This window comes from Lepisma saccharinum, chromosome 2 (genome assembly GCF_977018435.1).
Source record: "Lepisma saccharinum chromosome 2, izLepSacc3.1, whole genome shotgun sequence".
Classification (NCBI taxonomy): Eukaryota; Metazoa; Arthropoda; class Insecta; order Zygentoma; family Lepismatidae; genus Lepisma; species Lepisma saccharinum.
Genome location: NC_139230.1, coordinates 180,264,387 through 180,282,041, shown reverse-complemented (window position 1 = coordinate 180,282,041; position 17,655 = coordinate 180,264,387).

Genomic DNA, 17,655 nt, shown 5'->3' with positions numbered 1-17,655 from the left:
TTATTTCAAAATACATACACAACGCAGGTGCTACGTAAGAAAAAATAACTATTATTGAGAAAAACTTTTCTTTTTTTATGAAAATGCAACTTTGTTTGTCTTCTTCCGTGTTTCTCTTGTTTCAGAGTCGTCAAATCAGAGGCAGAGTAACAAAATTTAGAAACGCTTCACTGACATAGCTGATCTAAATATGGGTCTACCCATAGAATCAGTAGAAAATAGGAAAACCATATCCTCATGTCCAGACTTACAAATTGATGTAAGCATAAAAAGAGCTAAAAGTGCCTTTGTTTCACACTGGTTGGTCTGTAATTGCTCTTTTGATGCTCTTTGACTTTAATTCTTGTTTTCTCTAATTTTACATTTGTCCACAACAGAATATGATCAATAATGTCGTCATCAAAAATTAGAGACCAAATATTTTCCATTTGAGGATTTTCACCTAAATTTCTAACAATCTTTGTCAAGCTTGGAATTCCTCGTATTATATTTTGACGAGGAACACTTCTAGTCTTTGTTGGTTCTTTAGATTCCCAAGAATATCCTTCCTTACCTTGAAAGAAAGCTGGAACGTCATTCTCTTTATTTGTCCTGCAACTTACAGACGAAATACTAGCTTCGATATTACGACAATCTTCATCATCAGTGGAAGAACCATATGTCACAAGAATGAACATGGAGTCCACATCGGAATCATCATCAGAAAATAGATCTTCCATCTCCTCTTCTAGCCCGTCTTCTTCTTCCACTTCTTCCCACATTTTTGAAACCTTGGCGCAAAAATTGGGTTCACCCACTTTCGCTACATCGCTTAGTTTCCTTTTCCTAGATGTAGAAGGTCCTTCCTCCATTATAACTAAGTTCTAATCATCAACATCAATAATACTTGTGTGCAAGAAAACTCCACTACTGGAAGTATGTGTCCAAGGGACACGCAAAAAGACTTACGTTATTGGAAGTATGTGCCTCCCAGACACGGTAGGTTACAAAAAAGCTCTTATCAGCTAACACACAAGCGCGACCGACAACAATGAATCACACCACCAAACTAAGAAAAAAAAATTATGAAGGTATTGAGGAGCTCGCTTCACAGAAACATACAGGGATGCCAGCACAACGAGAAAAAAAACCATGCGTGTCTGTCAGACACATACTTCCAGTAAAGGGTTAAATTAAAGACAAAGAAATTAAAAGAAGATGCCGTCTTTTCTTACCAACTAATGCAGAACAATAATATCCCCCCCACCCCGATTTTTTTTAATCCCGCGACAGTTGATAGCCGTGCGAACATTATTGAGGAAAGAATGTACTGTGTCATTGTTGTGCATGCACAAGACTCACAGTAAACAAGTGTCAACTGTTCTCGTTTGTTTACCTTTTTCGCTTCTCACAATAATCAGTCAAAAGCAAAAATAGCATTCTGTACATTACAGCCCCCACTCTATCGGCAATCGAGTACAGGAGTTTCAAGATATCTTGTCGTTGGAGCCAGTGTGTATACTCTGTCCCTCCTTAGAATAATTGCAGTGAACCTCACGACATTTCCTATATTTTCCCACCACATTCTTCGGTTAAAGGAATTCTGTCTTTATTTAATACCCCACCTTAATCCATCTTCCCCGAATAATGAGAAATTTGAAAGTACTGTTGTGCATATATTTAGTTTTACAGGGAATATTTCTGCATTTTCTGACATTTTACATTTTTTATGACATATTTCTAATTTCGTGTGACATATTTTTCAACTTTTATGACATAATAACACACATATTTTACAGTTTTATAGGACATAAAGTCCTGGGCCGTACACATAATACATGCCCTAAGCTCTTGTTCTCCCTTATTTGCATGATGACGATATGACCACGAACAGTGTTAATAATATAGAACACTGACAAGTATCAAACTGAAAATCTAACGGATGATTATGAGCAGTAATTAAGTTGTGAGAATTCTTTAAGGGTATGCTGTAATTATGAAAATTTTTGTTTTGTTAAATGCTGGGACTTTATTTCTAAAATATAATAACAATAAGAGACAAATTGCTGAATGGTCTTGAGCTCCACAGTTGGCGCCACTGAGATAAATCGTACCTGGGCAATTCCGTTGAAGATTTTTCACCTATTTCATGTTCTTATGTACGTGGAACACTCCTGTACAAAACGAATTTTCATACACGTACGTTCAAAGGAAATAAAATCAGCTACTCAAAATTCATGGTAATGTAGTAAAAAGTCCTGGAAAATATAAAAACTTTTTTTTTCATCTATCATTTCATATCATATTTATCGGGTAGTTACTTCAAAGACACTGGGGTCACCTATCCAGAGATAGCTTCTCTCACAGACCCCTTACAAAAGCACTGGACGGATCAATGCTCTTCATCTTCTCATTTACATATTATTTCCAATCCCATCTACAAGAAAGCATGCTTTTAATCTTCTAGTGTCAGTAGAGTGCCAAAGCAGGTATTGGTTGGGCCATACCCCTCATCCCTTTGCCACAGCATTCCTTTAAAGTGAAGGCATCAGCCTCCCTTATGAAAATCCTTGACATACCACTGTATGGGGTACAGAAAAATTTGGACAAGCAAACCCGTGAATTGCTTTAAAGAAAATTGGGGGAGGGGGGGTTATCGAGATACATGTACATCCGATTCCAAAGTGAAGTTATTTATATTCAGACAGAAACACGTATATTGCTGGGTGGTTTATGCTTGATTGTTGTAATTTGTATTCTTCTGAGTTGCTGTTTTCCCTTTTTTAGTTTAATAGCGATGATTGGATGGAATTTATGATGAGGCATGCCGGAATTAGTACTAGACTCCTGTGTAATAGGTCGTGAGTTGATTACTGAAAATACTTCTCCACCAGAAGCGGTAAATCTACTATTGGAAAAGTTGACGTGTCTTCATAAAAATAAATTCGCAGTACCATTTATATGCGATTTGCATGTTATGAAACGAGTGAATTATGGACAAATAATGATTGCGTATTTATATCATAGCTTAATCTTATGTACCCGTGGTGGATCTATCGGGAGTGTGTTACGCTGCCACGCGGCGAACACGGATTTGATTTGCAAGGTGGGCGATCTCCAAGTCAATATTTGAGTCCGCTATATGCTCAAATAGGTTATTCGAGACGGGGTTACAGTTTAAAGTGCTATCCCAATCACTGTGTGCCTCTATGGAGAATCGAGACGTATTTGTTCTGCTTGCAAGTTGTTTTCTTGCAATTGTTAACCCGGCAGGACGCACGCTGTGTAATTTTAATTGTTTTAAAGCTTGTACTTCGTAATACCTTTATTGATTAATTTTATTTTATTAATTTCGAACATTTGAATGGAATCACACAATTGATAAAAACGAGAAAAAAATAACATGTTGAAACACCAAACTGAAACGTGTGAGCACGCGTTGGGTTAAATTTATCCAGGCAGTTTCTAAGATCCTGCTAACTAACGAACTAAATCAATGGGCCATATTATCGGTTACGCCACTGGCAGACTGCTGAACTTCGCACACTTTTTCTCCTTATGATATACGATTTGAGCTAGATCGCAAGGCAGGGCCGGCTTTAGGGCGATGCAAACGGTGCCACCGCATCAAGGCGCTATAGCTGTGGTGGCGCGTCAGTTAAGATTAATTTGATTGTTGTGTTGCCTCTGCACTAAAACCACCCTTTCTGATATATTTCGCGATATGACGGAATACTTCCTAATTTCGCATGTCATATTTGTAAGAGACAGATGCAAGGGGCTGATGGGATTACAGCATCCCCAAATCCATGAACGAAAAATAAAAATGTGGGAAATGTTTGAGAGATCATATTTTTTTTTTTTTGCTCACTACACTCGCAATACAAATGTTTTGAAAAGGGTCATACCAGGTTTATACTTAGGCCTATTACTTTAAAAATATTGGTGCATTATCAAACTAATGTTGTTTTTGGTTTGCAAATAAACATATTTGCCAAAAAAAATCTTGCTCGCACTCTAAAACATTTTAGGCATCATCAAATGTTTCTGCCTTGGGTCTCGTGTTTGATACGCGGTGGAGGCGCAAAATGGCCCGAATCCCACTTTAAGCTGTAGGTCCAGTCCCGATTAGCCATATTGGCATAAAGTGGACTTAAAACACCAACTCAATAAATCAATCAAATGTTTCTTCTCTTAAAACTAATTCCGACAGAACTAAAAGATTTTTCTTCCTAAAATTGATGTGTGGCGCCGAATTCTTTTCTTGATCGGGGCCCAGGAGTGCTCACAAGGGGGATTCATGGCGTGCCTGAGTCATGGGAATATTTAGGGGGGACAACAGTTTATAGTTTAGCTACCAATTATACATATCTTCACACAAAAATGTGGGGATCGTTTCGTTTGATTCACTTGTTATTGATTTTTAGTTATGATTGTTATTATGTACAGTTTATCTACCTACCTGTGGTTGATCACGGCGATGGGATAGAAATGAAACACCCCCTCTCATGCCTTTAGAATCGGTTTGGATGGGTGGGGGACATGCTGTTCTCATTAATACAAGGTTAGTCAAGCAAACAAACTGATAATAATAAGGTTCAGTACACTAACAATGGCAGTGAGACTCAGCAGTTTTGTACGTTTTATGTTAGCAAAGATGAAAGTGAGCCGTGCCTTTTCTATCTTGTGTCTTTTAATTTCAACTGCAATGAAAGGTTTCGAATGCCATGCGCCTTTCGATTGCTGGCATCTCGACCAGTGGCAAACATTGTCTCTATGCACAACTCCTTAAAAGAGAGTGAAAGTTCAGTTCAGGCACAGGCGACATGAAGGGTTCTGAAGATTATGTACGATCAGCAGAAATGCATTAACCCTTAAGAATCGCTTTTTTAGACCATACGCTGTTGTTGTCCAGTTTTAGACCTTTCCAAATGTGCAGGTATTGTATAAAATTCTGATCACCATACCAGTGACAAGTTGCTCTGCAAAATGCACAAGGAGTGTCATAAGAATCATTAAAAGCAGACTACGTTCGTGAATTGCTGATGAGTGGTTAAAGTCTACCATAATTCCATCCTGTGTGTCCGATATTTCAAAGTGGTACAAAATGAGGAAATTATCGATAGTTTTGCTGCAACAACTTTGTAACGTCAGAAGTTATTATAATTTATCTAATTGTTATTTCACTCAACGTCAAATAGATTGATTGATTTGCTTTATCTTACTTCGCATTTTGTGCCACTTTTGGCTAATTTGTGAAGATGGGATCATGATGAAATTGATGAATGAACACTAACAAACATCCATTCCAAGGCCAGGATTCGAACCCGGGACCCCCAATCAATGTCAAAGTAACATATAATAAACATATAAATGTATATATTGAAAACAATACCTAAAGTAAACATGTAGTGCTTACATTCGTTTATATTGTATTGTTCCGCAAATTTTTTGTGACCAAAATAATTTCAGTAAATAATTCGGCATAAAGGTGGGGGTGGGGGAAATATTATATCTTTATGGGGGAAGGAGTGCGTCAAAGGCCTTGGGGAATGGGCATCCCTGCCGGGATGTAGAGATATTTAGCTAAGACTTTCCTTCAAGTTTAGGTTTCCTCAAAAAGGAATGAATATTCCTACAAAATGAACTTACATGTTTTTGAAATGAGACATGCATTTTTCTTTATATTCTCAAGACACAAAAACAGATTTCGTGACATTGAATCAGAGGAATGAATTTAGCGAAAATGTACTCCCATGTAATTCACAAGATAATCCTTGAAAATGAAGAGGTGGGCGCCAGCTTGTTTCCTCGAACAGGGCGCAGCCAACCCTGAGGCCGGATCTATCGCAAGGAAAGGAACTAGCGTTTGGGATGGCTAGATCTGGAACTCGGGTGATACTGGATCCTGATATCCGGTTCTGATTTTCGGTTCCGGATACCCGATTTTTATTTTCATACAAGATCCGAATCTACAGTTCTAGATTCAGATGTAGATAATTAAGCATGTCACAATTTTTGTTGTATTATCTTTATACTACATTACTACTTACGATACTCGTGCGTCATGCTTCTAAATTGAGCATAGAAATGAAAAGGTACTGACTGTATCGTATTTTCGTCTATATCTGGTTACTCCAGATTCCCGGAGACACAAGCAATCATAAAGAGAGTTGTCATGTTTTCTCTTTCGTCCTATTGTTCGCAAAGTTAGCATATAATTACCGGGAAAAGTAACTTTAGAAGTAACTAAAAAAACCTGTTACATTTACCTAAAAAGTAACAGAGTTGCAGTTATTCCCTTTGGAAGGTAACTGCGTTACAGTTAGGTACTCGATGAATTTAAGTATTAGTTGCAAACGGCGGCATTATAAGTAACGAATTACTTCGAAGCACTGACCCATCTCCACTATTTACTTAAGTACATAGTCTAATCTTCACCTTCCCGTTGCAAATTTCAAACACTTCTGCCTTATAGTGTAAAAATTATAATAAAATGAACAGTTAAATTGTAAGCAAGAAATGCCATCTTTCCAAACGTGAGATCACACATTCCAGTTTGGTACCTTTCTTGAGGTTACTTTTTGGAAATTGGAAATAAGCGAATATTACACAAGAATGAATCCACCACGACAACTAGCGCCCCCCTCCATCTTATGACCCTTTGCCTCACAGAGGGTGGTATTGATTATTTTGGGCATCACTCCTCGAGCAATATGGTTTACCATTGAATCTGATCCCAACAGATACATGATGCTACTATTGACGGGAGTTGAAAAACACAATGGCTATGCAGTTGAACCTGAGTTATACGTATGTCAAGGTGAAGAGAAAATAATACGTATAACTGAGAATTACTTAGAAATCAGATTTACATAACACGCCATTATTAAAATAACTGCATCTATTTTGAGTTACAACATACAGTATAATACAGGTCATTTCTGTAATAAAGTGCTAAATTAACGAATTTCCAAGTTAAAAGTTTAATTCTTAAGTGCATTACATTTGTCACTTGAATAGTTTTATGTGGATTAGCGTTGACTTCCCGTATACAATTTACTTTCTGACCAAGCAGGTAACTTTTCCTCTCTCATGAATTTAAACTCATATTCATTGTTGCAATTAGCCAAAAGTGACAATAAGACGGTGTTAAATAACAAAAATCAAATAAAATCAAGAGGAAAATAGATTAAAGAGAATTATGTAATGTTTCAGGAAACATATAAGCAGCATGACTTTTTCTTTGCCAAAGAGGGGGGCGGGGTGTACTGGACCCTGTGCTCTTTTAGTTATAGCTACAACCCCCCCCCCCTGTTAGCATCCATGAATGTCCTAATTTTCTGTTAAGAAAACGTGGCCAACCTAGTGTACGTACAAAATAAAATTCGTATCTTGTTCTCAACAACTGCGTCAAATCTCCTCTGATTTCATGCCGCGTGCCGCCTCTGTTTGTTGTCTGCTCTGTGACACCGCCGCGCCGCACTCCCCTTTCTCGCAATTCCAGACCGACCGCCGCCATATCCACCTATCCTGTTGCGTATTTGTGTTTTTGTGTGACATTGTTGTAGCTTGGTTACGTACAAATCAACTGTATTTTATGTCATAGGTTGATTGATTGATTGATTTGTTGTTTAAAGTCCACTTTATGCACAGTAAGGCTATTCGGGACTGGACCTACAGTTTAAAGTGGATGTTATAGGTATAACACAGAATTACCTATAAATGCATTACGTACAAGTAAAGGTTAATTAACACGTTTTAAAATTATATTTTCCCGAGACCTACAGTAATTTACGTATAAAACCGAATTACGCAGAACTGAGTTACGTAGATCGTGACAGCTACGTTCAGATTGGGTTCGATTGTTGGGCCGAGTAAAACAGGCAAACAGACAGGCTGATCTAGAATAGGCATATCATATTGTATCAACTTGATAATTCACAGTTAATTCAAATCACCAAATTTCGTACTTGTAACTAATAGTTGCAAAAATATCGCAACATCAAATATATCATGTGATATCGGTTTGGTGTTCTTTGATTTCTTTTTTTACTTAAACCTATCCAATCATTAATTTTACCTTTACACCATGCACCATTAAAGTGTTTATCGAACCTATTGGCAAACAACTAATAAACACAAGAAACCAACCAACACAATAAACAGCGTCTAAAATAGAGGAGTAGCATAACCAAAATCTCTCTTTTCTGTCCGGTTTAATTCATTGATTTGGTGTGTTAAGTCCACTTTATGCACAGTAAGGCTAATCGGGACTGGACCTACAGTTTAAAGTGGGATCCGAACCACTATGTGCCTCCACCGGGTATCGAACCCGGAACCCCTTGATTACAAGGCGACGACGTTTCTGTCCGGTTTAAGTACTAGGGTATAATAATCGGAGGTTGAAATATACAGCTAATGAAGGGTTTTCTTCTAATCTGGTAATTCGCTTTCTACTTTTCTAGTGATTAACATTTTATGTTTGCAGTTGCAGGTGCATAAAAATACATGTTTGGTTGAAAATATATTTTAACGCCAAAAAGAAAACTTGTGAACTATCAGTCATTCGTAATGCTCCCCCAGGGCCTCCCCGATGGCGCAGTGGTAGCGTCGTCGCCTTGTAATCAAGGGGTTCGGGGTTCGATACCCGGTGGAGGCACATAGTGGTTCGGATTCCACTTTAAACTGTAGGTCCAGTCCCGATTAGCCTTACTGTGCATAAAGTGGACTTAAAAAAAACTCCAAATCAACAAAAATTAATGCACCCCCGAAGCTCGGCCCCCTTCCCCCGCACGATGGGGTTGCGGGGGTGTTATTTACGCCACTGGTTATGGCTTATTCTTCTTAGCACACAGTCTAAAATTTTGCCATCTTCTCATTTATTCGACTTCTATTTTGTTTTAACCTGGGTCAAATACGGGGCCATAACTCCCATCAACTACATGGGTACGCCAGTGCGAGCTTGGCACAATCAATACTTATCAAAGCTCTCAAACCGTTGAACTATCACAAAAGCCATTGTAGAGCCAGTAATTCAGACGTATGGAAACTGTGAGGCTATTCTTTCACTAAAAACATTTAAATGACTATTATCAGATTTTACGATAATGATACCTTTAAAAAGACACAAACCTCCTCCACAAACCATACCCAGACACTTTCAATTCACTATTCTGTTTATGACAGTATTAAAACACGATTTGTGAAAGTTTTTGATGAATTTACTTACTTTTATAACTCGTAATGCAAGATAGTACAGTTGTTCAAAATTTTCTTGTGAAGTAATACATTTCAAGCCCGATGAGACGCGGCAAGAAATTTCATAAAATTCCAGATTTTTTCTTGCAGACAACAGGAGCCTACTAGGCGTATGTCCACAATTTAGATGCGAAGAAAATCGTAAATTTCAAGAAGTTTTTACTTGCATTTTGCTATTTATGGTCAAAATTATATGTATCCAGGTTAATTGCGGCATGAGGATGAACTATTAAATATGTGATAAATGAAACACAATCTAAAGGCAGCCACACCCTGCCTGACCAGGATGAATATCATGACTCATTGAATTTGCTGTCAGAATTAGTAGGTCACTCCACTAGACACTAAATAACAAAAGGGGAAGTGAGTTACATTTTCCTTCAAAATTCGATTACTTTAAACAAGAAGAGTAAAGTTATATACACCTGTTTCTTCAATCTATTAATATTTCCAATATCAATTTTCAGCATTTTATGGAGTTCATTGTATCAATATATATTTCAATGCATAATAATTAGGATTATTAAAGTATAATGAAAGCATTCATTATAATTGAATTGAATTGTTGTTTTAAGTCGACTTTATGCACAGAAAGACTAATCGGGACTGGAACTACATTTTAAAGTGGAATCCGAACAACTATGTGTTTCCACACGGTATCGAACCATGGACCCCCGATTACAAGGTGACGACGCTGCCACTGAGCCATCAGGGAGGCCCACACAGACCTATTATAAGTCTCGAAGTAAAAATCATATGTTGCAACAAAAGGAAATAAGTTAATGACGAACTAAGCATGCAAAAACAATAGTAATTTCTCATACACACATTCTTCGTTTGGCAACTTCGCTCATTGCTATACCATTTCTTCCCTCTAATCTCTTCAACGCTGTCACTTACATTGTACTTAATTCCTAGCCATACAAGCGATTTCAGGATTATTGTGTTTCTGCACAGCAACAACAAGAGAAGAGGGCCTTGGGGAATACTGCACACACTCAAAAAGCCAAAACATAGATATCAACTGAGCAGACGGTCCCACGAATCACAACTATTGCCACTTTCAGGTGAATGTGGAGGAGGGGATACAAATTATATACGTATACGTACGTATATAAACACAACTGTTTATTATTATTATTTTATTTATTTGCTTACATAAACGTCCTCGTTGTGCCCAACGGAGAGAAAACCACAACCGTAAATCTTGGTGCGTTGCCAGAATTAATTATATACAGAGCATTCCCTTACATTCGCTACGAGATTCGGCGGCAAGCGGCCCGGTAGCAGCGCTCGTCTTTCCCTGTGAACGGGGTCCGCGACAGTCGCTAGAGTCGGCTATTAAAATTACAGTTTTCATATTGTGTACTAACCTTGACTACAGAAGGTGTTGAAAATGATGTCCCTCTGCTGCAACACATTCCTGGCATCTCCGAATGAAATTGGCATTTATACGTGCAAGTTCGTCTACTGTAATTGTCCCGATTTCTCGTACAATACTCTCTTTTAACTCACTGATGGTGTGCGGATCGTCTTTGTATACTTTATTTTTTAGATTTCCCCATTTTTCTTTCCACTTTTATTCAGAACTGACCCTGTTACTCTAAACTTTTTTACGAGGTTTAATATAGTGGTTCTATGTGGAACGGGAACACCAGGAAATTTCGTTGCAAAACGTCGTCGCACTTCTCCACAATTCCTCTTTCCGAAGTAATACTCGACAACGTAAAATCTTTGTTGCAATGTAAACTTTTGTTGTGCCATATTAAGCCACAATCTTCAACACACGGACACGACACAACACAACTTCCGAGGGAGGATTATACTGGCGTCAGTCTGCAACGTCAACAGAAAGGGAAAGAGGGCGAAGGCAGGGAGAGCGAAAAAAACAGACTAGCGTGCGACTGTCGCGGACCCGTTCACTGGGAAAGACAAGCGCTGACGCCGGACCGCTAGCCGCCGAGTCTCGTAGCGAATGTCTGGGAATGAATGCTCTGTAGAAGTGCTGAGAGGGTGTGGAATGAAATTTAAGGGGCGCGGTGTTGAAAATAAAGAAAACATGAAACATGCATGCATGTTTTAGCCACTAATTGAAATTCCAATAATATGCCAATGAAAGTGGATAAAACTAGCGAAAGGTGTCCCGGGTTCGATACCCAATGGAGGCACACAGTGGTTCGGATCCCACTTTAAACTATAGGTCCAGACTTACTGTGCATAAAGTGGATTTTAAAACTCCAACTGCTTCACTCTTGCTCGGTTTTAGTACAAGACATGTTTAGAAATTTGATTGATTGATTGATTGAGTTGGTGTTTAAGTACACTTTGTGCACAGTGAGGCTAATCGGGACTGAATCTACAGTTTAAAGTGGGATTCAAACCACTATATGCCTCCACCGGGAATCGAACCCGAAACCCCTTCATTACAAGGCGACGATGCTACCACTGCGCCATCGGAGAGGCCAAAAATTTGAAAAGAACAGCTTGTTGAAGGGAGGCCAATGACATACATGAAAAATTGGAAGATTTTTTCCAAGGAAAGGCAAGCAAGGTATTTTCCCACGGGATGGGAGGGAATATGTTTCAGAAAATTGATAAGACACATTTGACTTTTTACCCAATAAAAAAAAATTGAAAATTAAGAATTCTATTTACAACCTTTCTACCTGCATATTTAAATTCGATCACGATCGGACGATTTTTTAAATTTTTTGGATTTCTTGTTTGGAAAACGCAAAAAACGGCACTTTTTTTTATTCTCAAGACGACTAAAAATCGAATCATACTCGAAAAAGAATTGGTTACTATAGCTTAATACAGAATTGAAACAGTCAAATTTTGATGTAACTCGTTTTTATGTAGGTCTACTGATTAATTTTTAATTGGAGTCCAAAACTCGAGTATACATAGCTTTTGATCCGACAGTAGGCAGACAACAAAAACGGTGTATCAACAACGCAAAGGATAACACAAAGCACCTGACACTGAGCTTAGCCATTTATCGACAAACACAGACTACGTGAAACATAAGAAGAAACCATTCTTAACAACAATGCTGACAAAAGAAAGAAAATGGCGGCTTGCCTTTATAAACTGCCGACAGTACAGGAAAGAAATCGGCGATCGGTGTTTACCTGTTGTAAACAATAACAGCGGTCTCACTTTAGAACGTAACATTCGGCGGTGAATATGACATGAGATAGCATGGCACTCTAAGAGTTGTTGTTGTTGAGTTGGTATTATAAGTCCATTTTATGCACAGTAACGCTAATCGGGACTGGAACTACAGTTTAAAGTGTGCCTCCACCGGAGATGGCACTCTTAAGAGTTGGTGTTATTGGTTGAAAAATGTGTGCGGAAGAAAATTAAAAGGTGCGCAAACACTTCTTCGCACCCCCCCCCCCCGGCACTGACAAAGAAAGGGTAGTTCAGAGTTGCCAAGCGTCTGGTCTGAACGTCTGACCACTCTCTCCCCTTAAACAGGACAGGGAGGGGGAGGCGGGCGGCGTTTTCGTTTGGTTCGTTTTTTTTTCAAGGGTAGCAAATAACTCATTGCAGTTCATTCCATCAATACTTGCGTCAGTAACATCTCTATAAGCAAAGGACAATTTGATCAGATCTCAATGTTTTCGTACTTCATTACGTACTCTATTAATTAAAGTAATTATTGTTAATATTATTAATATTAATATACATATTCAAACTTGCAAGCAAAAATGTAATTTCAATCAAGTTCAATGTAAGATTGTTTTTAAGTACACTTTATGCCTAGAAAGGGTAATCGGGATTGAACCTACAGTTTAAAGTGGGATCGGAACCACAATTGCCCATGGGCGTCCGGAAGGGGGGGCAAGGGGGAGCCGTGGCCCCCCTGGAAAATGAAAGTCAACTAAAAATATGTATTTCACACATATAATTTCATTTCAGCCGCAATAATATGTGTTAATTATTGTATGAACACCATAAATTCAAATTAAAGCAATGTTTTTTAGGGAACAACACAATTTTTGGGGAAAATTTGCCTTCGTTTGCCCCCCTGGAAAAAAATACCTTCCTTGCCCCTCCCTGGAAAAAATCCTGCGGACGTCCATGCAATTGCCTCAACCGGGTAACGAACTCTGGACCCCTTGATTACACTACTTCCTGGAGAGAGAGATTCCAAAATGGCAAACCTAGGTTTCTCAATGGGTTAACACTTGTATTGTAACTGTGAATAGTACACGGTATAGAGAATATGAGAATCGCCTTGTAAACTGGCGATATGCAGTGGAGGTGCACTATACACTGGTTTGGTTTGATTTGGTGTTTTAAGTCCACTTTATGCACAGTAAGGCTAATCGGGACTGGACCTACAGTTTAAAGTGCGATCCGAACCACTATGTGCCTCCACCGGGTATCGAACCCGGGACCCCTTGATTACAAGGCAACGACTGCGCCATCGGGGAGGCCCTATACACTGGTTCGAATATTATATTATATAATATGTAATATATAATATATTACATCTTGTATATTATATTAATAACTTACTTTCTGTCCTCCAAAATCTGGGGGAGAGGTTAGTTCAGTGTAATACGACGCCAGGGTTTCCGGGTTTGAATCCCGGCCTGGGCATGACGTGTCCCTTCCTAAATTTCTTCTAAACACCACACATCCGCACCGTTGCGGTTAAATAAAATGGCAGAAAAGCGCTTCCTAATAAAATTATTGAACACTGTGAAAAAGTAATTCACGGACTGTAACTTCTTTCTTAAAATGTGTCAGTCATATTTCTGTCTAATTTCGTTGATTTTAAAAACAATTTTAAAAATATATATTTTTTAAAATTTATCAAGTGCTTATTTTTATTACAAAGCGAAATGAAATAGAATGTGTATGGATGAATGAGAAAAGAATCTGATTCCAATATTTCAACTGATTTCACAGTCGAATAATCATTACTGACTGAGGGAGCGTAGGGCGGCAGTTGCCCCCCCCCTCCCCCCACTTTTAGCCACTTTTGATCCGATACTATGCTAAAGCTTATCTATAAAGGAAAAGTAAAGTTCCTTTGCCCAACCCAGTTTTGGAACCCAATCGCCGCCACTGTCGACAGCACGCCTTGCAACACACACCACGATCCTGAGCCGAAAGGAAATTTCCCCTCCTGGCCACCTTTAGTTTTCTTTGTTAGGCTGTGAAGTCAAAATGGAGACTTGCTACTCCTTGCCACAGGCCTGTCTTTCATCCCTCACTCTGTATATGCCAGTGGGCGATGCACTGACCATACGTAGGGGACGATTCGTTGCTGCCACTCGAGAAGAGAGAAAACATGTGCCATATACTAAGTTAAATACAATTGAGTCGCCGTAGTTTTCTGGTTTTCGATATCATAGTCTGCTCCAATTGTTCTCACGGTGCCACTGGCGTAAGCAGGATTTTTGTTCTGGAGGGGCTGAAATTGTAAAGGTGTATAGTATATAGCTTTGTTCTAGAATTGTGGGATACCGAATAAAATATATAGGCTATCGTACATTTTGAACTTTTCACTCTATTAAAATTGTACTCGAAGACAGAAATGGTTATCGGGTGTCATTTTAACTTGAAGGGAGGTTTGCGTTTACATCTTTCCTTTCTTTGAGTTCTTACAAATTTTCATCTAAAAATTTGGATTTTCTTAAAATTTCTGGAGGGCAGTAGCCCCATCAGCTCCTCCCTGCGGACGCCAGTGCAAGGTGCTATGCCCCACAGGAAATCGAAACCTTTATTGCTCGCACAAAATCATGCGTGTCGTGTCGTTTCAGTGTGAAATCCCCATGTAACGTGCTTCTTGAAAACAAAAATTTTGAACTGAAGCGACACAAGATGCATTTGTAGCTTGGACTGGACTATGTTCTCAATGCGGTGCATCGTGTCACCTGTTTCTGTTGTTCCCGCATACGCAATGAATCTTTGCGTGTCGCTTGTCGCTTGGGTGTGAAATCACCATGTCGCTCGGGCCGTGCATCAAATTGACTTGGTCTTTTTACTTGTGCGCGGTGTATGTGTTGCTTTAGTGAGCTTTTACATGTCTCTCGAACTGGGCTCTTCTCTCATTGTGAGATTTCACATTGAAGAGACATGTAGTGCTTGAGAATCTCACCAGTCGAACTCAGTCTTCTGGGGCTACCGCTAAGGTGTGAAACGTTGATATTGATTGACTAGTTCCGAAGCGACATGTGTTGTGTGTCGCTTTGGTCTGAAAGCTGCTTGGCATCTCCGTGTTGCTTGTCGCCTGTAACTTTCAGACCGAAACGTCAAGCATCACGTGGATTTCACTCCAAACAGCAAGTGCAAATGACATATGTCGATTGGAAACGCGTCAATCCACAGCAACGTTTCATAACGTAGCGGCAGGCATAATAGGGCTTAGAAACTTGCGTTGGATTGGTGAAATCCTCAAGCAACACGTGTCGCCTGTAAGTTCGGTGTGAATTCTACCTTAGTTTAGAGACATGTATTACGAAAAATATTGAAGAACCTATTCTTATTAATGTTTAACTACGAATTTTGCCATTTTTGAACATATGCATCTGCATTCTAGTGACGAAAGAAACATTTTAAGGGTGGAAGGTATTTCGGGAAGGAGATTAAAGTCGTACTCTTAAATACGCCACTGTCACCACAGAGGAGGAGCAAATTTTTAACGAGTGGAGTAGACGGAGAAAACGAATAGTTAGACCATAATTAAGAACGTAAAAATGTATGTTGTTTTTGTACTATATTGTCCTGTATCTGGCTTTTGTGTTTTAGTCAGATTAATCATTTCCAGTATTCTAGCATAGGAACTCTGGTTGAATATTTTGTTAATTAATACAAGAAGAAATCCTACTAGTTTGCTTTCTTGATGAGGAAATACACAAGCATTTCCTACAATATTCTTTGCTCGCTCACACGCGCCCTCCGGCAGATTGCTACAATTCTTCGTTGATATATATATTTTCCGAGAAATACGAGACATAATTGCCCAAGCTCAAACCGATATATTAAATACGGCTACTATCACACAACGAACCCTCTCAGAACGCAATCGTGAAGCGCCGTTAACATTTCCCATGTAGGCAATGATGTAGCAACGCTGCATTCTCCAGCGTTGCAACTTATGCAGCACTGCGAACAATGCAACGTTCACAGCCGTCAGTGAAAAATGCTGAGTCATGTAAGTTGAGGGGGAGATCCGACAACGCTGTTCTCTGCAACCGCAGGCCCCACCCCCTACGATCTTCCTCGCTCCGCCTTGACGTCACCGCTGATGTAGTTCCGCAATTTTTCACACACTGCAGATGTCTCTGGCGTCGCACAAACGACACACACGTTGTGTGTAGGTGATAAGCACAGAGCCCCGTTGAGAGGAACCGATAAACACCTGATACACACGTACAGGCACAATGCCCCGAAAAGAGGAACCAGAAAAATGCACTGTTTTGTAGCATAACTCCGAGTACAATTGTCGGACATTGTTCTATCTTTTATCAAAATATAGATCTTGGTCCCCTCCGTCGATTAATTCCACGACATTAAATTTTCCTTTGCCGGTTCGGCCATAATATTAAATAATGTGTTTTCTCGTTCCGAGGAACCACCAAAATTACCTCTCAATGAAAAAGTCCCTCTTAATGCTGGTAATTTTTCTGATCTTGTTCCTCCTAATGACGGGTATACCAACGCACCCCCCCCACACACACACACACACACACACACACACACACACACACACACACACTAAAAACGTGGGAAAAACGAACAGTGACGGTATCCTCTTCGTCAATTTCTCCTTCTACCATCACTGGGAACGAACCTGCCCTGTTCCCTTCGCTAATCGGAAAGTTTCGGAATGCAACTGGAACGAAGGGAGAACAAAAACGATACAATGCAAATACGTTTATAATGACATTGCTTCTACAGAGGGAACGGTATAAGCTACAATCACGCTTGTTTTTCGTACATATTCGCAAATTCATTATCTTTCCATCTGTTGAACTACTGACACTTGAAATAATATATTTATATCCGAGCGCCAGGTACACGATTTAGTAGCGAGGTGAAACAGGTTCTGAACTAGGCAACGCCGCACGTCTGCGATTCGCTGGTGCTGTTCAGCAGTTCAAGGCCATATGCAGGAGATTTGACGCGCACTCTAGTACTCAGTTTCCCCACAAAACTGTTCTCTTGTAGTTCTATTAATTTCAGTGGCCACTGCCACCATCCTCGTTGGAACTTGTGGAAATTGCTCAATTATCAGCACAATTTTGTTTGTTTTAACATGCAGTGTAATTTTCACAAAAATTCCCTGGTGTTGCAGATTTAGGTAGAGAAACAGTTAGGCAACTTGTTCTGAGATTAAGAGAAACACAACTTACAAGAATTATGGAAGAAAAAATTTTGTGTGTCAATCAA